Raw genomic sequence first — 27279 nt, 5'->3', positions numbered from 1 at the left:
ATGACAGTAGCAGGCGGGTAGTGCATACAGTGTGGACAGTTTGAGCCAAAGGAAGACTCATGGCTAGAGATTTCATAATACTACCCCAAGTGGCATGCCACTTAAAGCTCATGAATTGTTTATTTCTAGAACTTCCCATTTTACTTTATTTATTTATTTTTGAGCTGCGGTTGACTGTGGGTAACTAAAACCACAGAAAATGAAACTGTGGGGGGAAAAAAAGGCTACTGGCATTTCCTCCAAATGGTCCTGGTGGAAAGGTCAAGACCAAAGGACACTGGGCTGGGGGTTGAGGTCTAAGTTCCAATTCTCACCCTCACTGGTCACCTGACTGTCTCTTAGGGATCTGTTGCTCATCTCTCCTTGCAACGAGTTTCCAATGATTACAGTTCCAGGGAGGAATTGTTGGGACTGTTACAAAGCAGTGTGCGAACACTAGTGGGCTAGCCAAACACAAGGGACAGAGGCATCTTCATCTCAGGTCACCCCTTCTGTGTCTCATGTGTTATGTGCATCTGCTAACCTGTTTCCATCGAATGTGATGACCCTGGCTATTGACTATTGACCTTGGCTCCACAGCTAAGTTAGGCAGTGTAGAATTCACACAAAATAGGGAAATATGAACTGGCTCTAATTAAATAATCAAATTAAATTAAATTAAGAAGGAGTTTCAGAGATGGAGTTCAGAACCTTTCTTTGTTCCTTGCCATGCAACATTGGATAAATTATTGACCCTCATGGCTGCTGTTTTTTGCCTTGCTTTGCTTTCTCCCGTTGCTGTGATAAAACATCATGACCAAAAGCAACTTGGGAGGAATGGGTTTATTTGGTTTACACTTCCATGTTACAGTCCATCATTGAGGGAAGTCAAAGCCAGAACCTGGAGGCAGGACCTGGGACAGAGACCATGGAGAAAATCTACTTACCGTTTTTTTTTCCCTCATGCCTTGTACATCCTCCTCTGTTATACAACGCAGGACTATATGCCTGGGTAGGTATGGCACCACCCACAGTGGGCTGGACCCTCCCACATCAATCATTAATAAAGAAAAATACATTTACTAACTTGATACAGTCAGTGTGATACAAATCAATCTGATAGAGGCATTGTTTCAACTGGGGTTTCTTGTTCCCAAATGGCCTTAATATGTGTCAAGGTGACCAAAGGCTACAGTATCCTTTACTATAAAGTGTGCTTGGATTGGGGCAGTGACATCCCCTGAAAGGGGCTTCAGTCATGCTTAAATGGGAGAATGCATGTGAAGCCTCTGTCCTAGTGCCTGGTGAGTGGTCAGACCAATAAATATGACACACATCTGTACTCTGATGCCCTTAGCACATGTGTAGATTCCACCATGTACTGTGTGACTAGCATGAGCACCATTTGTTAAAGCTGCTTTTCCAAATCCCACTCAAATGTTATAATTTCCATAAAGCTGTTCTTCATTGAATTTCAACTCAGCCAGGTGACTTAGAGTTCTGTTGGCCATGAGCTTGTTAACAAATCGATAATGTGTATGAATGAATATGCATATACACAGAAATATATTAAGACAAGGATGTGTCTTGATGTCATTTCTGTCGTTGTGATAAAAACACCATGACAACAAGTCTCTTGGTGGAGAAAGGGTCTATTTTAGCTCACAATTTCAGGCTGTAGTCCATCTCTGTGTTGAAGTCATAGCAGCAGGAACTTGAGTTAGCTGGTCATATCACATCCAAAATCAAGAGTGGAGTTAAATGAATGCATACATGCCCATTTGCTTTCTTGCTTGTGTCCACTTCGATTTCTCCATTCTTATACAGTTCAGGATACCTCATCTAGGGAATTGTACCACCCACAGTGGGCTGGGCATTTCCACATCAATCAACTTCATGACAACAGTCCCCTCCCACAGTCATGCCCACGAGACAATGCAAAGCAGACAATCCCTCTTTGGGATTCTCTTCCCAAGTTGACAAAGAAAGCTAATCATCACAAAATATATTGATCAATTGACAAAACTGTGAGCAGATGCTTTAAGAACCATATCCTGGCATTTCTTACCAGGAATAATACCCAGTCCTCACTTAATTCAATGTTCACAGAAAGTTAGCAAGCATAACCATCGCTTGCCACAAGAATAACCAGTAACTTCTTTTGAGTAAGGTTAATAAAACCTGGTTTTATTAAATTTCTTATTTTTCCATTGTTACCATGCCCTGGCTGACTGCTATAAACATACAGGTATTCACAAAAAGTTAACTGACTTGTTAGGTGTGTCTGGAGAAGCTTAAGTAGTTACTTCTAGATTCTGGATCTCGTTACTTATTTTATATATAGATGAAGTCCCCTTATGATACTGTGATTGTACAAGGTGGCTCTTCTCAGCAAAGTTATCAGTTAGGCCATCGCTTTTTCCTCTATAAGATGAAAAAGCCCAGTGGTAAATGGCCATGGGCTAGTGGTACTAAAATTTTTGCAGTCCTCTGGCAAAAATTTTGAAAAGCTAGATTGAATATGTATTGAGAGTAAAGATATCATGAAGTTCCAAAGGGGTTGTTGGGTAACTAAAAACTCTGTATTTTGCAGGAATTTCTGCATAGGGGAGAGATTTGAATAGAAGAACTTGTTAAAGGTTATCTGGGATACAATCCTGGTGAGAAATGGTACCCACTAGTCACCACTGGAGAGAGGCACAACAGACTTCTGAGATAAGCAATTGCTTCTGTGTTTCCAGACTGAGTGTCCCCTAGAGTCTGCACAGTCTAGAAAGGAATGAAGTCTTTTTCTTAGTTACTGCCAGGCCGATGACAATGCCTACTCTACTCTCTCACGGGTAAGTGATAGCTGAGTCTAGTTTTCTTTATATAAATATCATCCATTCTCTATTAGTGGAGCCCAAAATCTAATGAGACTCACCATGACCCTCTTTAGGAGCAATGTCATTGGATTTAACTACCTTTGTTCAGGGTAGCTAAATATGATAAACAGCACATATATTTTAGTTGAGAAAATGACTCAGCAGGTATAACATTTGTCTGGCAAGCATGAGGACCTGGGTTTAGATCACAGAAACCACATAAAGCTAGTTATGGTAGTATGCATCTGTGGTCCTCCTACATCCCTGTAATGAAATGGGGGTTAGGGCAGGAAAATCCCTGAAAGCTTCTAGATCAACCAACCAGGCACATGTGCTGGGGAGGGCAAGAGGTGAGGAAGAGGATTAGCAAGAGACTTTTTCTCAAACAAGATAGAAGAGGATCAACACCCAAGGTTGCCTTCTGACACCCACATTTCCACTGTGGCACAGGCACACCCACATTTATAGACACTACTGCCTGTGTACACACACACATGTCTACACACTTAAAAATAAATCAAATTAAATCTAAAGAGGTCAAAGGAGAGATGTCAGGCACTTGGACACAATGGCACTTTCCTACCACTTCCCGTTACCCCCTTACACACACACACACACACACACACACACACACACACACACACCACTCTTGCCCCTCCTTTCGTAGCCAGACAAGATTCTTCAAGGGGGCCTTCTTCAGGAGTAGCTAGCCCAGGCTGTTAAAGTGTTAAATAAATAAGTACGACTGAGGTAGACCTGTCCCTGAGATGCAAAGCTTAGATCTATCTATTTCACAACCTACTGAAAAGGCAGAAATGAGACTAGATCAAATAATGAAGAAACTATTGGTGCGTCCTGACAACCATTGCAATGTGGTAGATAATATGTCTTTTGAGAAAGAAATTATAAAGGAGCACCTTGGCCCTTGACCACAGTTTTGAGGGGTTGGGGTTACCTAGCAAACAGCAAAAACCATCTATCTGAATGGAAAGACATGGGAGACAAGGGAGTTCCAGGGGAAGGGGATGGAAATCTTCAGGGATCAGGAGGGTGGAAACAGCCAGTGCACAGAGATGTAAAGAACTCTCATGGGTGAGAATGCAGAGTGTGGAGGTCAAATACGGGAGGGGCAAAGAGAATAGAACCCAAATTGTTCAGTGAAATCCAATAACAGCCTCCTGAGCTGAAGGTAAAGGCATATGTAAGCCAAGACACAATGGAGATCCTCTGGACATGTCTCAGTGGGAGATCACAGTGCTTAGAACTGCAGTCAGGAAAATCAAAGCATCAGAAAGGCAGGACTATGCAAAGGCTCAACCATGAGGAGGCTGAGCCACTGTAAGCAACAGGGAGGGAAGGTGGGGATCTTCAGTCACCCACAGGAACACTGAGCAGGGCACTCGAGGAGAAGGAGACTCAAAGACTGGGTCTGGAGCACAGTGGCTGGGAGGTGAAGGTGTGCGCTGAGTGAGGTAGAGGGGAGGGCTTGGCGTGTGGTGCTTAAGATGCTGGGAGCAATTGAAACTTGGCAGAGTCTCCGGATGACTTCATCTGAGTTGCATTTCAGATATTAGCTCACCAACTGTTCCGACGTTGTTTCTTTGTTACCTACCAGTATTTCCCGAAAAGAGTGTGCACAGGCTTGAGTTATCAGACCAGGGCTGTCCAAGTGGAGTTTAGTCTATCACTGACAAAGCACTTGTTAGAGAAAGTGTTCTCAACAAAGCTGCACGAGGATTGTATCCTTAGACTCTGAGCCGCCTTATGCTAGCCGTGAAATCTTGATCTGACTTTTTTTTTTTGCCCAGTCCTTCCTTCACTCTCACTTCCATATAAACATGCACACACACACACTCACACACACACACACACACACACACACACACACACACAATTATTCTAAGCTCAGATGCTATCAACTGTGAAGGACTGATACACAGGTAAATAACCATGTATCTTTAAGAGAGTTTAAAGGTCTGTTGAGGCTGTATTTTTGATTCCTGAGCACCAAGCATGCTTAAACAGTGAGTTAGGCAGTGTTGAGATACATACTCTTAACTGCTGGGCTGTCTTCCTAGCCCCAGATTAGCCTTTCTTCTCTTTGTAACCAGGTATCAGACAGAAACAATTGAAATAGGAAAAACTTAATTTGGATCCATGGTTTTAGAGGATCAGGCCCTGGTTGCTTGGTCCTATTCTCTTGGGTAAAACATCAGGGTATCACAAGTGAGTGGTAGAGGAGATTCTTCACCAGGAAGCAGAGAGGGAGACAGGAAGGGACTAGGCCCTCACTTCAAGGAGTCTGACCAGTGAGCCACTTCCTCTATCTAAGCCGCATCTCCTAAACCTTCCAGAGTATCTCCGAATAGCACCAATGATAACAAGCCAGATGGCAGAATTTGAAAGTTTATTGTACTACTTATTAATATTGAGAACTTTGATTAAATTAGTAAAGGTCCTGGTGCCTTCTTACCTGTAAAACTGTAGTAAAGGCTTTGCTCTGTAGGGCTTTACAAAAATTAAATGATAAATATACTTCAAGCAGTGCTAAGGACTCACTTATGTTCCTAGTCTATGTTAAGCAGCTAAAACATCTTGGCTTTATTTTATTTTCTCTGTCTGTCTATCTATCTATCTATCTATCTATCTATCTATCTATCTATCTATCTATCTATCTATCTATCCATCCATCCATCCATCCATCCATCCATCCATCCATCCATCCATCCATCCATCTATATCATCTATGTATCTATGTATCTATCTATCTATCTATCTATCTATCTATCTATCTATCTATCTATCTATCTATCTAGTTTTCCAGACAGGCTTTCTCTGTGTAGTCCTGGCTGTCCTGAACCTGTCCTGGAACTAACTCACCCTATAGATCTCAAACTCAGAGACCAGTCCGCCTCCACCTCCCCAGTGCTGGGATTAAAGGTGTACACCACTACTGCCCAGGATCTTTGCAGTGCATTCAAATGTTAGAGTTAGTGTTAGGGTTCATTTAATCCCGGTAGCAGTTCCACAAAACCAGCTTTATTTTATCCACTCATATATGAGAACTTCAAGACCCAGAGAAGAGAACCAATCTCCCCCAAGTGTTTGACAGTTCCATATGCCTTATTTCAGGGCAGACTGCATTAAAGAAGTATGCTCTGACTCTAAAGTGACCCATAACCCCAAAACTGGAGACAAATTAAACTAGCAGCATCCCCTGATTTAAGATTATCCCACAGATAGTCAGTTAGCATTATTTGATTGTGATAATAAATTAGATTGGCCAGGTATTTTCCTCTTTTATTTTATGAACTATCCTGGGAGACAAGGCTTATTGAAAAATTAGCTTCTAATTTCCCATGACCAAAACTAGTTTGCTATAATTAATAAGTAAATGGATGGAGTTTTAGACAATGTGAGCATATAGTCAGAAGGCTCTGTGAAAATGTTAACAAGAAGTGTGTCTTACACAGAGATGCAGGGGGCAGCTAGGGGGCTGCAAATAGCAGCTCTGGGCTGCAGAGAGATGGGTGGCCTCCTAGGGGCCTACTACTTCCCACCCATCAATCCCCTCTGGAGATACCTACTCCAGGCTGGCTCTCCTCAGGCGCTTTCTTATTCTTCCTTAAAGAGTCTTTTCCTTTTCTCATCCTTTTTTCTTTCTTTCTTTCTTTCTTTTCTTTTTTTTTTTTTTTTTTTTTTTTTTTTTTTTTTTTTTTTTGGCAGTTCAGTTCTCACTACTACATAGCTCTGGCTGGCCTGGAACTTGAACTCACAGAGGTCCTCCTGCCTCTACCTCCTGAGTGCCGAGATTAAAGGTGTATGCCATCTTGGCCAACTTTGAAGTCTTTATTATTTTGTTTTAAGATTTATTTACTTTTATTTGATGTGTATGAGTGTTTTGCCTGCAGTATCTATAGAAGCTGGAAGAGGGTTCTTGGATCCCTTGGAAATGGAGTTAGAGATGACTGTGAGCTGCCATGTAGCAGCTGGGAACCAAACTTGGGTCTGCTGGAAGCACAGAGAATGTTCTTAACCACTGAGCCTTCACACCAGCCCCCCAAAGAGTCTTTTAAATCTCTAACTTCTTTGCCTTCTAGTTGAGCTTCCAGAATGAATTTGGGGGGTTAGGGTTAGGGTGACTGTAGAGGCCTAGAACACATGGCTGGAGGGGCAGAGATAGACAGGTCCCAATTGTCCAGCAAGCCTAGCTCCACCAGAGAGCTCTAGATTCAGCGAGAAACCCACCTCAAAAATAAGGTAGAGAACAACGAGAAGGACACCCAGTGATCCAGGAGGGACCACTGACCATGAGTCGGGACATTTCTCATGGAGCATACAGGAGCATCCCGGGCCCGTTCCTATAGGAACAGGAGCAGGACAGTCCATCTGTGTGTCTTCTCTACACAGAACCGAAGCCTTTGTTGCCGCTTGTCATTTGTGCTCCCCATAGTCTGACATATGGCAGACACTCAGCAAGTACCTGTCAGTGAGTGAACCAGTAGGGAGAGTTGCTGGAGATGTACCTGCTGGTACCACTCTAGCCTCACCCTATAGCAACCACCTGTCAAGCGTGAGACACTTACTATGTGCCCAAAGTTGTGCCAAGCATAATTCACGCGTATGTCTATTAGTTAGCTGATCCTCACAGAAGTTTTTATAATGGATATCCTCTTAGCCCATTTTTGAAAACAAGTAAATTAAAACTTCAAGAAATTTTCTATTCTAAAGACTGAGTCACTACCATGTATCAGAAATAGCAGTCTATCTGTGTTCCCCTCAGTCCGTGAATTTGATCACTCAATTAATTGTACTATTCTAGAAGCTTGATTTTTTTTTTTGAGTCAGAACTGGACTCCAAAAGTTTCATCAAGAGACTTCTTGTCCCCTCTAGGATCCTCGCAAGTTGAGGTCATTGCACTTTTGGCAAGGGGCAGAGAGAGACTGAGGCAGGGTGTCACGTATCCCACGCTACCCTTGAACTTGTTGTGTAGCTAAGGATGACCTTGGCTTCTTAGTCCTCCTGTCTTCACCTCCTACATCCTATGTGCTAGGATTACAGGTGTGTGTCACCACACCCAGCCTCGTTGCCCTTGCTGTGTACTCTGTGGGCATGTCTCCACCAGCATATTCAATACATTGTCAAATAATTAATTATCTGGTTAGCTGGGCATCCTGACAACAGGGACTCTTGTTCACTTACGTTCCCCCATTGTGACTAGCGCAACGCCTGGAATACTGTAAGCGCTAAATAAATGTTTGCGGAGTTGATTAATTATCAAACTCTGAATAAACAATGGTTATTTAGAAGACATGTTGGCTGGAGTCGATTTTGACTCTGATCCAGGGATTTCTTCATGCAAGACCTGAATGGCCCAGGTGATAAGATAACACAATGGTTTCTGCACTTCTCCATAGCTCATGTGGGGCTGGATTTATCGCCCTCTGGAGCACAAAGCTGGCCCCCAACTTTGCTGCTCGATCAGCCGGTGACTTTAAGTGTGGGGTTGTTGACTGTCACACAAGCTAACCGTGGAAGCCAAAAGCTCTGGCTGGTGCTGGGGTGGGGGATTTATTATGAGGTGTTAACAGGACCTCTGGGTCCCCAAGGACGAGCAGAAGAAGCTAGCAGGAACAGGGGATGTGGTGCTCTACTTTCAAAGTTTTGATGACAAAATAAAGGATGACACACTAAACTAGGAAACCAGAAAGGCTTTAGTAAAACACAAACTATAACTCCCGGGCTTCGGAGTTCAACAGGTTAATTTCAGTTCTGACCTTCACCCTGTCTATCAAGAGGGGGAGTTACCCTCCATTTTATTGATAGTTTCTACTGTAAATAATCTGCTTGCTTTTTATTAGTATAACAAATATCTAAAATGAACCCATTTTGAAAAACAGAAGGTTTATTTTGACTCACAGTGTTTTGGGATTCAGTCTGTAGTTTGGGGGTTAGCTTCCTTGCTTAGGGGCTTGTCATAAGTTATCACACCTCATAACTAGGACACAAAAGACGAAGAGAAAGAAATAATTGTTCCATAACCTCCTTTAGGACACATTCTTAATGACCTGTAACTGCCTAGTAGGCCCCACTTCTCAGAAATCCCACCATCTCCCAATAGTATTATAGTGGGGACCTAGCCTTTATGGCATGGGTATTTGAGGGGTCTTTCTGTTCCAAACCCTAACCCTAACCCTAACCCTAACCCTAACCCTAACCCTAACCCTAACCCTAACCCTAACCCTAACCCTAACCCTATGCATGTATGTGAAATATGCAACACACAACAAGCATTAGATATTGCATGTGAAGTTGTTAAGGTCGGCCAAGTTGTATAGCAAAGGCTCAGCAAAGATACTTACATTCAAGCAATTAGAGATATAGTTTGAGGCTGGAGAGATGATAACACAGCAGTTAAAAGCAGGTCCCCACTTGTTTCCTAGAACCTACACTGGCAGTTTACAACCTCCTGTACTGACTCCAGGGAATCTGATGTCTTTTTCTGGCCTCTGCAAGCACCTGTACTCATATGTACCCCCCCCACACACACACATACATAAATAAAAATAATAAAGTAAATCCTTTTTAAAATATGGGGGCTGGAGAAATGACTAAACCCTTGAAAGATTATTCTTGCAGAGGATCTGGCTTCAGCTCTCAGCACTCACACCGGATAGCTTACAACCTCCTGTAAGTCCAGCTGCAGGGGGATCCAATGCTCCTGGGCCTGGCACCACTCTTCTGCGTTCTCCATACATAGGTTCTACGCTCTCTCTAAACTAGGAAAGTGGGCCACAACTCTTCTCCCTGTATCCACATCCCTGAGTTCCCAGCCAATGCCTTCCCACTTGACCGTGAACTCAGCCACCACTCTGACTCTGGGCAATGCAATGTACACAGACTTGAAGCACGCTGCATGTTGTCCTGTCTGCGTGCTCACCAAGCCATTTGAGAAAGCCAAGCTAGCCCCATGGTCTGATTGCCACTGTTTCATTGACCAATAGCCATCAACTTCAAAAGAATGTGTGCAAGGCTATTTTAATTAAGATCACTGCCAGGCATGGTGACACATGCCTTTGATGCCAGCCCTCTGAAGGCAGAGGCAGTCAGATCTCTGTGATTTTAATGACAGCCTGGACTACACAGGAAGTTCCAGGACAACCAGGGCTACATAGAGAGACCCTGTCTCAAAAAAAAAAAAAAAGTAAAAAAGGAAGAACAAGAAATAAAGGAAAAAGAAAAAGATCACTGCCAGTTATCTACTGGTTGACCACAGACAGATTGGAAACAGAAACTGGCTGAGTAGGCCTAGATCTTAAAATAAATCAAACTTATAGAATGTAAACTCAAAAAAACTTGCATTTACTCTAAACAATTAAGTCCTGGGGTCTGTTTCTTACGTAGCAGAAGCTAACTAGCACAAGCTTCCAGCCAAGACTGGGGCCAATAAGCTTTTTCTGTAAAAGGCCAGATAGTAACTATTTTAGCTCTGTAAGCCTCAAGGCCTTTGTTGAAACTATTCAACTCTGCTGCTCTTGCCAAGGGGCCATAAACAACATGGAGAAAACCAGTCATGGCTGACGTTGGCTAGAAAGTTGTTGTTTGCTGATCCCTGTTCTAACACTGCAAACAGTCAATAATCACACAAGAGTGTGTACCAGCAAATGGCCAATGCACATGAGCAGCTGAATCTTACATTCTATGAGAAAGAGTCATCAGGGAGTCCACCACAGACTGGTCTACTGGAACCTCCAGGAGATGGTTAAGGCCATAGGAAGAGCAAGAAGCTGGATCATATGTCCCCCAACTCCACTGTCAGAACAGAGCTCTCCTTGCTGCATCAACTCTACAGCATTCGGGCCTGACCCCAATCTACTCCTGCCGCCAGAGAATGTTCTGGAACAGAGGACAGCAGCTTACAAAAGAGGCTGACCTAGGAGTGGGGGAGTGGGGCAGAAAGGGAGGGATGGTGGCATCTTCTCATACAGAAGCCTTCCCTAGGGGAAGGTGTGGGTAGGAATAAGATGGGATTTTACAAGTGAGAGGACCTACCACTGAAGAGTAGGTGGAGGCCACCTAGTGAGGAAGCTGTGCAGAACATTAGAGTCTAGAGCTGGGTGCAGCTGATGACTGTGAAATTCCCCTACAGGCTCAAGTGCTAAAGCCTTGGCCCTATTAAATGGCAGTATATCATGAGGTGCTAGGAAATTGGGGAGGGTCAGTTGGAGGAGATAGGTTACTCGGGCATGCCCTAAGGCCCTCCCTTGGCTCCTTTCTCTCTAACTCTTTATCTCTGGTTCCTGAACACCATGAAATGAGCAGGTCTGCTCTGTGATGCGACCTCTTACCACTGTCTAGAAACTGAGCTCTCTGATGCTGTAACTCAAAATAAATCCTTCACAAATCAACAGTAGTATGAAAATCCATATCCAATGCCAGCTGCTCCTGGGAGAATATATCCAAGGCTGCTTTAACAAATTGCTACAAACTTAGGGGCTTACACAATAGACATCTATTGTTCTCCCATAGTCACAGAGGGAAGACATCTGAAATGAACATGTGACCAGGGCTGTGCCTTCCCTAAACACTCCGGACAGGACCTTCCTTTGACTCTGTCTAGTTTCTGGTGGCTTCTGGCCACTGCTGGCATTCCTTGTCCAGTAGGCACCCAACTAGCTTCTGCCTTCATCACCACATCCTCCCAAAGTCCCTCTTCTTAGAGACATTGGACTAAGATCTTCCCTAACATGCTGTGACCCCCATAACTGGGTTATATTTGCAAAGCTCCTATTTCCAAACAAGTTGGTATTGTTAGGTAGCAGGATTTAGGGCTCAAATCTGTCGTTTTAGGAATGCAGCCCAGAGCATAGGGAAAATGAGGAGGCACAGCTACAGGAAGATTGCACATAGGGACTGTGGTGTCACATGTACCCCAAGGGCTCACCCATCAACACATATTGAGAAGAAAAGTGTCATTGTCATAAGAGGAAGATGTAAAATATGCCTGTGGGATTTAGAAGTGCAGATAACATGACTCATTAAGAGATGAAATGATAGATAGATAGATAGATAGATAGATAGATAGATAGATAGATAGACAGATGATATGTAGATAAATAGATGATAGAAAGATAGATAGATGATATATGGATAGATAAATACATAGATGATACAGGGATAAATACAGGGATAGAGATGAAGATGGGCAAGGATAGACCTGAGGACCTGGAGACAGTATGGATCCAGGCCCATCAAGATGCTGAACTGTGAAAAGGAAGAAGTAGACAGAAGCATAGATTGATGGGATTGAGGGTATTTTTTGTTTGTTTGATTTTGTTTGCTTCATTTAAGTAAAACTGACTGCACCAGGAGAAAGGACACCGTTTCGTTTCGAGGGAGGTACTGAATATTGAGGCCATGAGCCTAGAGCTAGGGGCTGTGACACAATGTTCGATGGATTACCAGGATCTGGCATCTCTGGCAGATGAAAGAGGGAGGAGCCTGTGAGCACAGGTCTTGGAATCCTCTCCTTAGTGTTTTATGACCCATTGCTACATGAGTGATCCCATATGCTGTCATTACAACAATCCTCTTTGCAACAACCGTCCACCCATCTCCCCCGCAGAGGGTGGTGTAACTACATCTTCCTAGAACTGTCCTTTTGTGTTTCTTCAGCCAAAACTTATCAGTAAATGCTTTCTGTGGACCCTGTCTCCTCAGGACTGAGAGGAGGAAACATCAGCTCTCAGGGCTGGGTAATTCAGGCTGTATTCTGCTGAAGGTGACTGCACCTCCTTAGGCAGGCTGGACAGGATAATTATCATCATACTACACATAGAAAAGCAACCTAGGCGCCATTGAGGAGAGCATTCACGAGAGCATCACTGAGTAGTGGGAGTTTTAAGAGGTGGGGCCTGGCTGGAGATAGGGTTTGAAGAGACCTCTTTCCTCCTCCTGCGGTGAAGAACAGGCTTACTTCCCCAAAGGTAATGAGCCCAGCTGATAATAGACAAAAGCCTCAAAACCCAAGAGCTCAAGGAAACCACCTCCCCTTTTTAAGGAACCTCTGGTGTGTTGTTATCAGCAGAAAGCTGACCAGTATACCCAGGATCTGAAGAATAGGCAGATACATATGGTACAGATCATTTTGATCACACTGGTGACTAGAGCTAACGATCACGTAGACTTGAGGAGCAATGTCGGGGAAGCTGAGTTGGGGGCGGGGATGCAGAGTCTATAAGAAAAACACAGGGGTGGGGGAATGGAAGGGAATGAAGAGGAATGGATCTAAAATGGTGATAATAGTAACAATAACCTACAATCTCAAAGTGCAACGTATGGTTTACAAAGCATTTTTACACAATTGGTTAGCATTTAGTCCTTATAATAGCCCTTGGAGAAGCAAGCAGAAAGGTACATTGTCCCCCTCCCTCCCTGAAGATTATGACTGTGAAGTGAGTGCTCTCTAAGCAGCAACGTATTCCAAAAGAATATGGTGAGAACTCCACCGCTGTTACCTGACACCGTCGTCAGACATATATATATCCTCCTGGATTGCCGTGGACAGCTCTTCTCTAGTTTGGGTGCCTGGTGACTCATCATAGCTAGCTCAGGCAGAAATCCTCTGGTCACTTGTCTTAAGGTTTCCCACCGCCCCAGCTGATCTCTGCTTCCCCAGCCAGATGTGCATCCTTCCTGCCTTTCTGTTGGCTGCCACCAGTGAAGGACTAAGAATGAACAGCCCCCACTGGAAAACTCAGTTAGGTGGAGTCCCAAGCCGTCTCGCAAGGATGGACTTCCTTCTTTACAAAATGACTCATCCACCCACCCGTTCCTTCAGCAAACCAGGGAATGCTCAGTGTTTACCAGACTCCAGGCTAGTAACCTCCAGAGCCCACGTGATCAGGACACACCTCTGCACTTGAAGGTGGAACAAAGTCACGCACAAGAAAGAGGTCAGGGCTGTGCAGGCCATGAAATGCAGAAAGGGGGACACACACAGAAAGGGGGAGTCTCTTTCCAATTTCTGTCCCTGCAACAAGAACCCTGGGGTAAGCAGCTTCTGCGAGAGAAGGGGGTTTGTTGTTGTTTGTTTGTTTGTTTGAGTTTGTTTGTTGTGGCTCACAGTTTTGGAATCTCCAGTCTATGGTTCCATTGCCCCCAGGGTCTGTGGTGGGGCAGCACACCAAAAAGGGAATGCTGGGTACAGCAAGTAACTATGAAACAATTTGAGAACCAGGAAAGGAGCTAGGGTCTCATGATCCCCTTCAAGGTCACATCCACACCGACCTAACTTCTTCCTACTAAGTCTCTAACTTCTTCCTACTAAGTCTCACTCGTAAAGATCTCACGGAATCCAGTGTAGACATGGGCCGCTAAAGCAAACTTTTCTGTACATGAGCCCTCCCTGTCCCTTCCTGGTGCTATGATAAACTGTCCTGAGGAAGGATGGCCATATTCAGGCTCACAGTACAAGGGAATACATTCCAATATGGTGGACAAAGGATGGCAGCATGAGCAGAAAGCTGCCTGGCTGTCTTTCCTAGGCAGTCAGGAAGCAGAAAGAGGACAGGAAATGGGGCTGGATTATAAAATCAGAAGCAGGAGAAAGCCACAAGTTCTAGGCCAGCCAGAGCTACGTAGCAACATCCCATCTCAGATAGATAGATAGATAGATAGATAGATAGATAGATAGATAGATAGATAGATAGATAAACAAAATAAATGGAGGGAAATGAGAGAGAAAGAGAGGGGAAGGGGAGGGGGAAGGAAAAACAGAGAGGAAGAAAAAGGTTGCACAAGGTATAGATGAGATGACAAATAGCCAGTGCACCGTTAGTGACCACCAACGCTATTTCACTTACACAAATGTAGCAGGATCCTTTGGAGAGTAATTGGAAAGCCCAGAATCTAAGAGTTGCAAAGGGAAAATCACCTGCCTCCCCTAACAATGACCAAGTGTTGGTAACTGTGGCTGGTGACAGCCAGCAGGGGTTTCTAAGCAGGCAGCTGCAGTGCCAGCTTTGGAGATAGGCGGGGCTCAGCCCATCACCCTGTCGTGACCTTGGGCACACTACTTCACCCTTGGACTCTTGATTCTTCTGTATCACAGTTCGTGGGAGACACAGCTTCCTGCAGTTGACGTAAGAATGTGAGAGCCGCTATCAAATGCCCAATTCACAATAGGTCTCAGTGGTCTCAATGGGAACGAGAACAGACACGTGTGTTACTGGCAGTGGATGCCATGGCATTTAGGAATGACCATACAGAGGGAGCACGGGAGGCTGGCAAGGGCAGCAGGATGTCTCTCCAGGCCAAGCCTGGGAAAGCACTGACCTCCACACTCTATGGTTCCTATCTTCCACCTCTCTCCCTTCCCTCCAGGTCGGGATGCTGGCAGGAAGCAGCCTGTGGGTGGTGTGGAAGGTGTGGAAGCTGTGACAGTAATACCAACAGTAGCTGTAGTAATAGCTGGCACCTTCCTGGAGGATCGCTGTGTGCCAGGCATGGAGCCAAGCCCCTTCTCACCTCCCCCTCAATTCCAAGAAAGGGGGATGGAGGGATGGAAGGGTTCTGCTACAAAAGCTAGGCCTGTGAGCGGCCTCCCAGAGATTGGGAGACTACATGGATGATGTTTGAGCCCCACCACCAGACCTTCCTAAACCCACCTCCTTGAGACCTGTGTTAAGTTTGTGCTTCTGAGAACAACCAAGTCAGTGGGAAATACACAGAGTGTGATACACAGACCAGAAAGACTCCAGCGAGGAAGAGGCTGATTCTTTCTCAGATTGGAACCTGCCCCGTGAACCTCAAATCTACATCGCCATAGAAAGCAAGCAACACCCCCCCACACACACACACCAGCTCACAATGTGTTGAACATCAATTAAATGTAAACTGAGTCCTAAACACAAAAAGGAGATGCAGTAAGGCTGAGTTTGCTGGCCAGGATTTGTCTAGATGGGAGTCTAGCTCCTGTTAAAAGACACAGACAAGCTTTGGTTACTCCAGGGCATATGCATAGTCAGAATAATTGATGGTAGTTTTCTCCATCAAACACAGGATAGTCTCAGTGGCCTCAGTGAATCCCTGATCCATGGACGATGTGGGGCACAGCCATCTCCTTTACCACTCTGAGTAGCATCAAGAGGCAGGAAGCACATTAGGAAACAAAACAAAACAACAACAAAACCCAAAACCAAATCTCAAATCCACACTACAACCCAGTTGTGTGACTGTAGGTCAGTCACTTCTCATCCCTTACCTGAGCCAGAGATTTGACTAAGTTTAAATCCCACTTTGTGGCTTTCAAACGTGTGACCCTCTTTGGTCATTCCAATCTGAATTTCTGAGCCATCAAATCGAGGCAAAAGAAACTGGTACCAGGCTTCTTCTAGATTCGGCATCAGTCACCACTCATACTATGGGTTAGGGTATTTGTGAGGCTATGGGGGAAAGTCAGGTAGTTAAGAACTATACGGCAGGGGCATGAACCCAGTGTAGGGGGAGGAGGGATCTGTTGCCAAGGGGGAGTGGGCTGCAAAGCAGAGTGAGCAAGACACACCAAGAGGAAAGGACAGTTCAGCTTGGGTTTTCTCGAGCCAGGTGATGCCAGATTGCTCAGAACATTTGCTGGGTGAGTGATTTAAGAGAGAGAGAGAGAGAGAGAGAGAGAGAGAGAGAGAGCCACCACCACCACAGAGATCAGCTAAGCAAGCACTCGAGGTTCAGGCCCTCGGCCCACCCACCTCATAGATCGTTGTCTTTACAGCAGCCATGCTGGTTCTCAGGCACCAGGAAAAGACATCGACTGAGCGTTCCAGGTCAGTGGAGAGGGTGCCTCTAAGGACAGGTCCCTGGGGACAGAAGCCGCAGGTGGAGTGGCAAAGAGAAGTAAAAGCTGACAGGCACAGCTGAGCCCAGGGGAAGTACCAGCCGGAAAGGGGTGAGGCCAAGCAAGAGGAAGAGCTGGTACATCTGGATGCTCACAAGGTGCCAAACCCTAGACCCATACATACCCTGCTCATATTATCTTTAATTCTTTCAGGAGATCTGTGAAGTCTGTATTGGTAGATCTACTTTAGAACAGAAAACCACAGCTCAGGCACTGGGAAACATCACGAACATCAAGAATCTGGGAAATGGAAGGAATGTCTGGGATTTGAACCCGGATTCTGCCAACATCCTTCCCACCTCCCAGGGCTGTCTCCTGGGGAAGGACAGTATGGAGACTCAGGTCAGAATGGTGTATGATTCTAGTGCTCCCACCCTGCCAGCCACCCGACTGCCCCACTACTCCAAGTACATTGACTGACTAGACCTATAATCCAAACACTTCTGTGCACCCCTTGCTCTGATGAGAACTTAGCCAGTCCCCTACCTTCTGTCCCAGCATTGATCTCCAGCACTGTAGATGCGCCATTGCTACCTATCTGCTTCCACAAGAGAACGAGGATTTCTTCTGGAATGTACATGGAAACAACTCCCCTTGCTCCAGAGACTCTATAAGAGCTGACCCCATCCAGCACCCAGAACACGCTCAGTCTTCAGCCCTCTGTCAGGGGTTAGACGGTGGCTTACTAAAAGATACATCTTCATCCTAGCACCCAAACCCTGTGAGTGCTTCCTTACTTAGAAAAGGGGTCTTTGCAGATATAACAAACTCTAGGATACTGTCACAGCCTTGAGTCCAATGGCCAGTTGTCCTCGGAAGAAGCAAAAGGAAAGACGGCATTGGTTAGGAACAATGAAAGCTAAACTGCAGCCACAGGAACATCGGAAACTGGAAGTGAAGAGTCTGGAAGTTTCCTCAATGGAGCTTCCGGAGGGAGTATGGCTGTACCAAGCTCTCTCTCTCTCTCTCTCTCTCTCTCTCTCTCTCTCTCTCTCTCTCTCTCTCTCTCTCTCTCTCTCTCCTTCCTTCCTTCCTTCCTTCCTTCCTTCCTTCCTTCCTTCCTTCCTTTTTTCTTTCTGTAATTATTTTGCATTCTAGCACAACAAGACAATGTGTTTTAGTCACCAAGTTTGTGGACATTTGTTCTCATGGTTCTGAGATAATTAAACACCCTCTTCACGGTGCTCCAACCATGCTTTTTAGGCTGAATGAGGCCTCAATGTGTCTGGGTCTCCAGGTTCCTTGCACACACACACACACATATACACACCTATCCCTGACTACAGCGTGCTCTTTCACCAGCTCACTGCTGGCTAATCTCTGTCACTGCTGGCTAATCTCTGTCCTCCCATCCCTTCCTTAGAAAAGTCTCTGGAACATCCTCCAGGCAGGCCCTCACTTGCTGTGTGTTCCTATCCACTGCCTTTGCTTCTTATTTTGCAGAACACTCTTGAGGGCTTATGACAGTTTTTTTGCTTGTTTATTTCAATACCCAGTAAATGTCATGATAGGGACTTCTGTGTTCAGAGACAAGTGTACAGTAGCAACTTTTAAAATTTTCTCTAGAGATATCTGTAAGGTGCTGGGGATGAAGCTCGGTCATCGGAGAACCTCTCTGGCTCACTCAAAGCCCTGGGTACCATGCCAGCTGTCTTAGTAAGGGTTCTATTGTTGCAACAAAACACCATGACCAAAAAACAAGTTGGGGAGGAAAGGGTTTATTGGGTTTATACTTCCATATCTCTGTTCACCCTTTAGTCAGGACAGGAACTCAATCAGGGTAGGATCCTGGAGGCAGGAGTTGATAGAGAGGCCATGGAGGGGTGCTGCCTACTGGCTTGCTCTCATGCCTTGCTCAGCCTTTTTTCCTATAGCACCCAGGACTAACAGCCCAGGATGGCATCACACACAATGGGCTGAGCCCTCCACCATTGATCACTAGTTGAGAAAATGCCTTAGTGGATATCATGGAAGTATTTTCTCAATTGAGGCTCCTTCCTCCCTGATAACTCTAATTTGTACCAAGTTGACACACAAACCCAGACAATACTCCAGCCCTTCATTAAATAAACTGGCCTGGTGACACACACCTGTGATTCCAGCACCAGAGAAATCGAGTAGGAGGATCAGAACTTTAAGGTCATCCTCAGCTATATAAAGAGTTTGAGGGCAACCTGCAGTACATGAGAACCTGTCTCAAAGCAAAACAGCCATGTTATCCACTACACCCCTCTGTCCTGTCCTCCCAACTCAGAGTGACTTCCTCATAGAAGCTCCTTCTCTGGTCTGCCCTTCAGACCTTTCTAGCTCTATTTCCATCCTAGAAGACCTGAACAAAGACGTATGCATTATTTCCCAGCTGGCCTAAGCATAGATCCCTTTCCCAGGTCACTGAGGACCACACTGTCCAAGGATAGCCTAGATACTAGCTCCTCCCTTAGGAGTTAAATACAGGCATTCAGAGGGTGTCATTCCCTTCCCATTGAGGTCACTAGCTGAGATAGGATCGTCTTTGTTCATGTCTGATTATCTTATCATATGAAGAAAAGGTTATCTTCAGCTGGAATTATGGGAATAAACCCAAGAAATGTGGGAAAGGGAGATGGAGAAAATGAGAGTTCTGCCATTATCCCAGTCTTCGGGGCCCCTCCCTTTACCTGGTCACTGTGAAGACTACTATTGCCCCCTGGACTCCTCGGTTATATGATTTAATAAATTCTCTTCTTATCTGAACCTGTCTGAGTCCCTTTTCTGTCACCGGTGATTGTGTCTTGGCTGAGACAATGCTTCCACTATCTAGACGGTGTCAACTCAATGACAATGTTGTTTAAACAGAGTTGGTGAAATTCTGTTTTAACACAGAAGTCAGACTTCGAGGTTTGCTGTGCTCAGAGTCAATGCTCTTCCATGTTGACCTTCAGGGTTCACCTTTTGAATCTTTAGCCCCAGGGCCTGTGGTGGTCTGAATGAAAATAGCCCCCACAGTCTCAGGGAGTGGCACTATTAGGAAGTGTGGCCTTTTGGAGTAGGTGTGTCCTTATTGGAGGAAGTGTGTCACTGAGAGGGTGGGCTTTGGGAGTCTCATATGCTCAAGCCAAGCCCAGTGTGACACTTTCTTCCCGCTGTTCACCAATCTGGATGGAGAACTACTACTTACCTTTTCTGTACCATGTCTGCCTGCCTTCTGCCATGTTTCCTGCCATGATGATAGATAGCTGACTAAACCTCTGAACTGTAAGCCAGTCCCAATTAAATGCTTTCCTTTATAAGAGTTGCCATGGTCACGGTGTCTCTTCACAGTAATAGAAATCCTAAGACAGGACCAAGAGCATCTAAGGACCATCTTCCATTAAACCAATTTGTGTGGCTCTTTTTCTTGGGCACTAGACAGCAGGTCTCCCCAAGGCATGGTCTCTCTTTCTAGGAGGCAGGCAGCCATGAGAGGGTTATTCATAAGCTCATAGTCCAGTAGCTAACACCCTGGCTGGTGGAAAGTGAGCAATGGGACTCTGAGGACTTCATGGAACATTAATTCACATCAGTAACTCCTAGTCTCTCCGTGGGTTCCTGCGTTCCCTAGGTGGAAAACATACCTTTCTCACTTGTGCCAGGGAGCAGCCTTTTGTAGACAGAGAACCATTCTTCTAGGCTACAAACAAATAGAGCAAATGTGCTTTCTCTGTTCTCAGCTCCGACTGTCTGACAACCCACTGCTGGGCTCACAAGGCACACCGGTCAGCATACAGTAAAGGGGGATCCATGTTTGCGGTTGGGACCCACGGGCTGTGCAGAGCGAGCCAGGTAAGAATACCAGAAACGTGCACGTGGAGATGCTCCAAGACTATGAAATGATAAGGGAGGGAGTTGACACGAAAATTAATTTTTCACAGTGCTTTAACAAACATACATTATTTCACTTAGCGCTTGACCGTGGGTTAGAAATTAACTGCTGTTACACCACAAGGGAGAACATATTATCCTCACTTGCAAATAAATATCTTTTCATAGTTTTCCTTTAAATTCAGTCCAGAAACATGATGGGCCCCTATTGTTTTGTCAGCCTAGCACCGGCCTCATTTCTGGGAACCGTGTCCCTGGCTCCTGGGAACTATTCCTCTGCCCCCGGCCCCCTGAACATGCAGGCCCCTCAACTTGCATATGGCACCACAGGAGTCTGCCTGTTGGCACAATGGGACGCACTCTTGGCCCCAGCCATTGGTGGAGCGGTGGGCACCTGATTCAAGCTGACCAATCAGAGTCCTCCCCCAAGATTTGGGAACTGCAACTGACAAAAAAGAAGTCAGTCTCCCTCTGAGTGTCTGAAAATGAAGACATGTAAATGCAGAAGCAGTTGGCAGCCCTGATCCACCATGTGGACTGAGGGATGGAAAATGCCAATCAGCAGAAAGAGAAGCAGAGGCAAGAGAGGGAGAGCGGATCCAGACAGCCTCTGAGCCGCACGGTCTAGCTGCTCCCCAGGCCCAGACATATTCCTCTTTTGGATCCCACTGAATCCATGTAGCCTTGTGACAAAAAAAAAAAAAAAATTGGCTTCAACTAACTTAAGTTGGATTTCTATCCTTTGCAACCCCAAGAGTTTTATGAGAGCATAGCCCTACTTTAATCTGTGTCAAGCTTGAATTTCTCAATCATTTATGACTTCAGAATGGAAAAGAGAAAAAAAATCAAAATACTTTAATTAGACTCCCATACAAATTAACTTGCACTCATTCTTTCTCCTAGATTGTTTCTGCACAGAAAATTCTGGGAGAATTTAAGAACACACTAGAGATATGGGTATGTCGTGAGATGCTTCATTAAGTTAGTCTTCTTGTGGTCTGGTTGGAGAGGTGGCACGGTGTGTGAAGTGTGTGCTACAGAGCCACCTGAATTTACTCCCCAGAGGCCACATGAAAAATTCAGCAGGATAGAAAGATCTTCCAGCCCTGGGAAGGTGGAGACAGTCAGGTGGATTCCTGAAGCCAGCCGGGAGGTTAACCAGCAAGCCCTACCTCCTAGTAAGAGATCCTGCCTCAAAAGAAAATGAGAGTCGGCATGGTGGCTACTACCATAACTTGGAAGGTTGAGGTAGGTCAATCACTTTTAGATTTGAGAGCAGCCAGCATGGGCTATAGAGCCTGTCTCACAAAAACAAGGTGGATTGTTTCCCAGAAATAACACCAAAGTTGATCTCTGGCATCCACATGCATGCACATACGTATTTTACACACACACACACACACACACACACACACACACACACACACACACACACAGAGAGAGAGAGAGAGAGAGAGAGAGAGAGAGAGAGAGAGAGAGAACAAACACGAGAATCACTCTTCTCTAATTTTAAAGCCCATCTGCACGAACAGTATGGTACAATTAGATAGATGATAATCTAACTATGTAGCGGCTGACTTCTAGACCTATAGGAATCCCTTTGGCCACTCAAAGCCCCACAAACCATATCTGAGGAGCTGTCGTCTTTTGTGTACCTTCCATTGACAGCTGCCTTTTCATACACAAGAACCTGTGATGCAAGGTGGCTGAGAGCTGTCCAAAAACAGTTCTATGGAGAAACTGAGACCAAAAAAAAAAAAAAAAAATCCTATACAGAACTAATAGGGAGTATGCTTAGCTAGGCAAATTCTCTATGTGATCTTTGATCATTAAAATAGCCAATGATGAAGTATAAAACACATCTGATTCTGTCTCTATCCACTTTCTTAAGAGTGTCAACAAAATAAAACAAACCATGAAATATGTTCTTGCAGTATATTTATTTAAAATCTCTAGGGATTTTTGCCTGTTAAAAAAAAAAAATTAACCCCAAACCCACTGGACTTGACCACAGACATGAAAGCATATGCCTAGCACATGGCTGACATGTGTAAATGTGAGTGCGTTTAGATATTAAAATCCCCCCAGCCCTACCCCTGCCCAGCCTTATCAGAGCAAGCCTGCCTTTGATCAGAGGCACCTCAGAAGCCAACCGGTGTATTAGTCACCATTTCTACACTAATTGGAAAATATTTTCCTGTTCAAGTTCAATCAGTGTTTCAGCTAAATAGGTAAAAGATACCCAAGAACTGAGAGCTGGAAAGAATCTCAGAGGCATCTGGCTCAAAATGTTTATTTTATAGATGAACCGATAAAGTCTCTTGTTCAAGACAGTCCGACTTAGTCAGCAGGAAACAAGAGCACAGATTTCTGATCACCATCCATTCTTCTGGTTTCCGGTTTTTAGACGAAAGACCCTTCCAGAGAGCTCCCAAGCCAGCTCTCTTCAGGTCCTGGTCAGTCCTGCCTGAGGCAAAGCTGTGTCTGTCCAGAGAAAGTTCCAGGGCACTGGAGGCTGGTGTTGCTGGGTTGTGGAAGGACACACCTCAGGAGCTCTGCTTTCAGGGATGAAGTCCGCATGTCCTCATGTCGCCTTTGCACATGCATGCCTCATGCTGCCGCAGTCCCGCCACGAGACAGCAGAACTGCGGGAGGATTCCAGAAGCCCTGGGGGATACATTCAAAGGATACCTCGAAAAGCAGAGCTAAGGATGTCACCCCCACTGGAAAGAAAGGGAGCCCGCTGGGGGTGGGGGTGCGGATGCAGGGACCTTGCCCTCCCGTGACCTGCCAGCCTCCTCCCACAGCCCATCATTAATTGCGGTGGGGCACGAAGGTACAGCCCAGTGGCATGGCGCACAGAAATCACACTGACACAGCCGCACGTAGAAGAGAGAAGGCCCAGTTGCTCGGCAGCTTGAGTGGGAATGTGAGAAAAATCATGGGGATTTCACAGCGCAGGTGGAGTTCTTCGTCACAAACAACCTAGAGTGTCTTGCTAATCATTAGAGATGGCACCTCTGCTCAAAGTCAAGAAGTGGGGTTTCAGGGGCATTTTCTCCTCTTTGGAAAAGACACTGTACAGATAAGACAAATTTCTTTCAGCTCTAGATGTGCAAAGGGGACCATTGTCAGCTTCCCAGGTGAGAGGTCGGGATGGAAATTCGGTTCCACAGCCCCATCCTCCCACCCCACCCGCACTCCTCCAAGATTCACGCACACAAAGGGCTAGTACCCTGCTCTGTGCTCCATCTTCTCTTGAACAGTAGCCATGCCCAGGACGTGTGGTTTTCAGCACTGCTGCTGGAAAAGCTTCCTCTATCCCTGTCATCTCACTGTGAACGGTTTTCACATTCCTTGTTACCTGAACAGAGGTGGCGATTCCACATAGCATGGCCCCCGAGAAGAGAGCCGTTCTCAGGCAGCTCCTATAAATTACCCCCTTCTCACTTTAATATCAAGTATGATATGTATTAGAGTGCAGGCTTTGGGCTAGACTCAAGTTGGAAGGCTGTCAAATAAAACACAAAATAGAAAAATAAATCCGAAGTGAAATTTATGACATGATTTTTAACTCCCATTACATTCCACTTAACAAATGCATATGTTTTACAATATCTTTAATAATAATTATTAAACATAGTAAAATACTTCCAAACTTGGCTCATTGCATAATTGTACTTCGAGTGAAAAAAAAATTATCTGAGGCCTTGTCAATGTGCCACTTCCTCCTCCCCCAGCTTTTAACAGAAGCAGCCTCCAGTGGGATAATCCAAGCTGTGTTCAAGGAGTTGGCAAGTAGGTCCAATTAAATGTGGTTTTACTGTATTCTGGCGTTTGCATATCTAGTTTGCCAAGAAGTAATCTTTCACAAAAAAAAAAAAAAAAAAGGAAAGAAAGAAAGAAAAGAAAAGAAAAGAAAAGAAAAGAAAAAAAAAAGACAGAAAGATAGGGGGGGAAACTCTGTACTGGCCCAGAATCAGACTGAATGATATCACATAACTTTACCCCATGGCTAAGATAATCTCTTCTTTTCTTAAGTAGCTATGGAACATGTATCATCTATCCATCATATTCTTGTGTGAATCATAAACACCAACCTGTGTGGAGCATCTTACATTTATACATGAAAAGACTGGAATTCATCTCAATAGGTCTGTTTATTTTAATTATTAAACTCCAAGGGGTTAGCGCTCAGTCACCTGAGCTTGGTGTATTTATTCAGGTGTACTCCAGTCGGATTATTTGAATGAGGCTGTAAACGATCCTATTGACTATTAAATACCCACTTGTCGAAGCGGGAGTTGTGCACATTCACAAACCTGGGGACCTGGACCTGGGAGGGCTACTTCTCTGCTTTGCAGCTGAAATGCTGGGCAGCTCCTTCGCTGGTGTTTTACTCGGCCTGGGGCCTTCATGGAGAAGCAGACTAGAGCAGAGCAGTTCTTTCCAGCTAACCCAGGCTCTCCATGAACGGCCAGCCGTATCCAAAGTCCAGATGGAAAGCTGTCAACAAAGAGACTCCTTCCGCTCTGCCTACTGCATGATTCATCCCTGGCAAGAAGACAGGCCCGGAGATGGCCCCACCACCTTGACTCCCATAGGTGAGCCAGGCAAGGAGCACAGGTGCCCACTCGGCAGGTCAGCGGGAAGGGATCGGGTCCGAAAAAAAGGCTGCAAACCCCACAACCTGGCCTTTGCTGCGAATCATGAGCTCATTAAAAACACATGCAGAAATGGTTAAACAAAACCCTCTAAAATCTTTTACAAAATCGCCAGTCTATTAGGGAGACAGAGCCCGCAGCAATCTCTCCCTCCAATGTGTGCAACCGAGCAGCTAATGTCCTTTGGACTCTTGTCTATGGCATCAAGCAGAGTGAAGGTTGTGTCTTTTTTTTTTTTCCAGGGGGAGGGAGTGCTTGTTTGGTTTTGGTTGTTTTTGTTGTTGTTTTGTTTTTTGTTTTTTTAAAAATCCAAATGATTCAATATAGCAACAAAGAACTGTTTTTACCAAACATGTATTGTTATGCTCATTGCCTTTTACAAAAACTGATGAAAATGGTGAGATCAAAAAGGAAGATTGGATCATAATAACAAGAAGGAAAAGAAAAGAGAAGAGAGATGACTGTGGCCTGACTGCTTTTGTGAAGTGGCATGGTATCAAAGAGGGAAGAGGACAGCCTGATTAGGAACTCTAAAGCCATCCAGTACTTGGCCCTGACACACACACACACACACACACACACGTAATGTTGGATCATATCTTAGTGTTTAAAAGTGTCTGACTAAGCAGAATGCATGGTCGTATTCTGCTGGTTTTCGGGCAGATGCACTGTCCTCCCAGTGAATGGACTTACACCCATTTGCATGGCACCATGATATGGCTGTGACAACACACAGGGTGCATCGGTGACACAAGGCCTGACACCGAGATTCTCTAAGCTCTGACCTAGCATGAGCCACCTTCTCCTGGCTACATGGGACCTGGGCACTTGTCTGTTGACATTCTGTATGACATTTGCCATAGTAGTTTTTATATTTAATGATACTCCAGAGAACATCAGTCACAGGGCTTTTTTTTTTTTTTTAATTTTTGATTTCTTCAGCATTAGTGGAGGGGTTGGGGCACTTGACATAGCAGCTTTTCTTTGATGTCAATGAAGTTTTCCTTTTATCCCCTCCCCCCAAAAAAGAAGTGATATGGGTGTGGTACCCTAGATCAATCAGAACAGGCACAGAGAAAGCTGTCAGAAGGGAACAGCAGTGAGACTCCAGTGAGGAAACTTGCACATGTGTTTTTGCACCATGAGCCCACCGGAGAGTGTGTAAGCTTTTCACAATTATGACCCTTTGATTTTCACACAACATGGAGAAATTGCTTTCTATGAGGGCATGCTGAAAACAAAATAAAGTTGAAACTATTAGCATTTGCTGAGTTTAATGTTTTTAAAAGAAAAATCCACATTGAATAAAAATAAAATAAAAATTGTAAAAAAAAAAAAAAAAGAAAAGAAAAAAAAAAAGTCCACATTGCTGGGGAGGCTTTGTGACAGGAAAACCTTTCACCATGGTGTAAAACAGATTTTTTTGTTTTATAGTAGTATTGTCCCCTAAAATATTCATAGCATCTTTCCTCTGAGAGCTTAGTAGTCTGTACATACATTCACAGCCGCATTGTGTCAAGGAAGAAGTTACAGGGTATAGTCCTTCTGCTCTTAGAAATGAAGAAACGAATGTGGCAGAGTGGGAGCCCACATTTGTGGTATGGACATGTCTCCCTGAGTTTCCTTTGAGGGTTCTTTCCAGTAGCTGACAGTGAGAGGAGGTGAGAAATATTCTAAGAAAATGGGGCCAGTAAGGGGAAACCCAGAGACTCCCTCCCACTTGGGCAGCAAAGGAGTTTTGAGGTTCCTGGAGGCTGGCACCTCAGCACCCCACCACACTTCTCTGCCTCCCCAGTCCAGCAGCACTGACAACTGTCTGCTCCCTGCCTGTCCCTGCTTGGACTGAGCACTGCCTCGTTGTGGCTGAACAAATAACACGCTTTATGGAAACCCAAGCAGTCCCTTCCTAGCTGGGAGTGTGTGAAGAGAGAGTGAGTGGGGAGGATGCTGTCAGGTTTCAGTTCTTGAGGTGAAGGAGATGAGGCCAGCAGGGCTCAGACGGCAACAGAGAATGACCTGCTGTACAGAGCTGATGAC

The 27279-nt window shown here is 45.0% G+C and overlaps 2 long non-coding RNA genes across 2 annotated transcripts in view; both read right to left on the bottom strand.

Moving 5' to 3' along the window:
• The window catches only part of LOC147006281 (uncharacterized), a 50544-nt gene extending 37008 nt beyond the window's left edge, over positions 1–13536 (bottom strand). Inside the window, exon 1 of the long non-coding RNA XR_015046609.1 lies at positions 13362–13536. This is a non-coding gene — a long non-coding RNA (uncharacterized LOC147006281). The remainder of the gene's footprint in view (positions 1–13361) is intronic.
• A 9329-nt stretch (positions 13537–22865) lies between these two features.
• On the bottom strand, positions 22866–25356 carry LOC110304109 (uncharacterized). Its single transcript, XR_002379015.3, has 3 exons — positions 24901–25356; positions 23814–24089; positions 22866–23655 (listed from the first exon to the last, which is right to left on the bottom strand). It is a non-coding gene; the product is annotated as an uncharacterized LOC110304109 (long non-coding RNA).
• Between the last annotated feature and the right edge of the window lie 1923 nt (positions 25357–27279).

This window comes from Mus caroli, unplaced genomic scaffold (assembly GCF_978045245.1).
Source record: "Mus caroli unplaced genomic scaffold, Mus_caroli_1 scaffold_1, whole genome shotgun sequence".
NCBI classification, from domain to species: Eukaryota; Metazoa; Chordata; class Mammalia; order Rodentia; family Muridae; genus Mus; species Mus caroli.
Note: the sequence above shows the minus strand (reverse complement) of the source record. Positions and strands in the feature narration are given on the sequence as shown.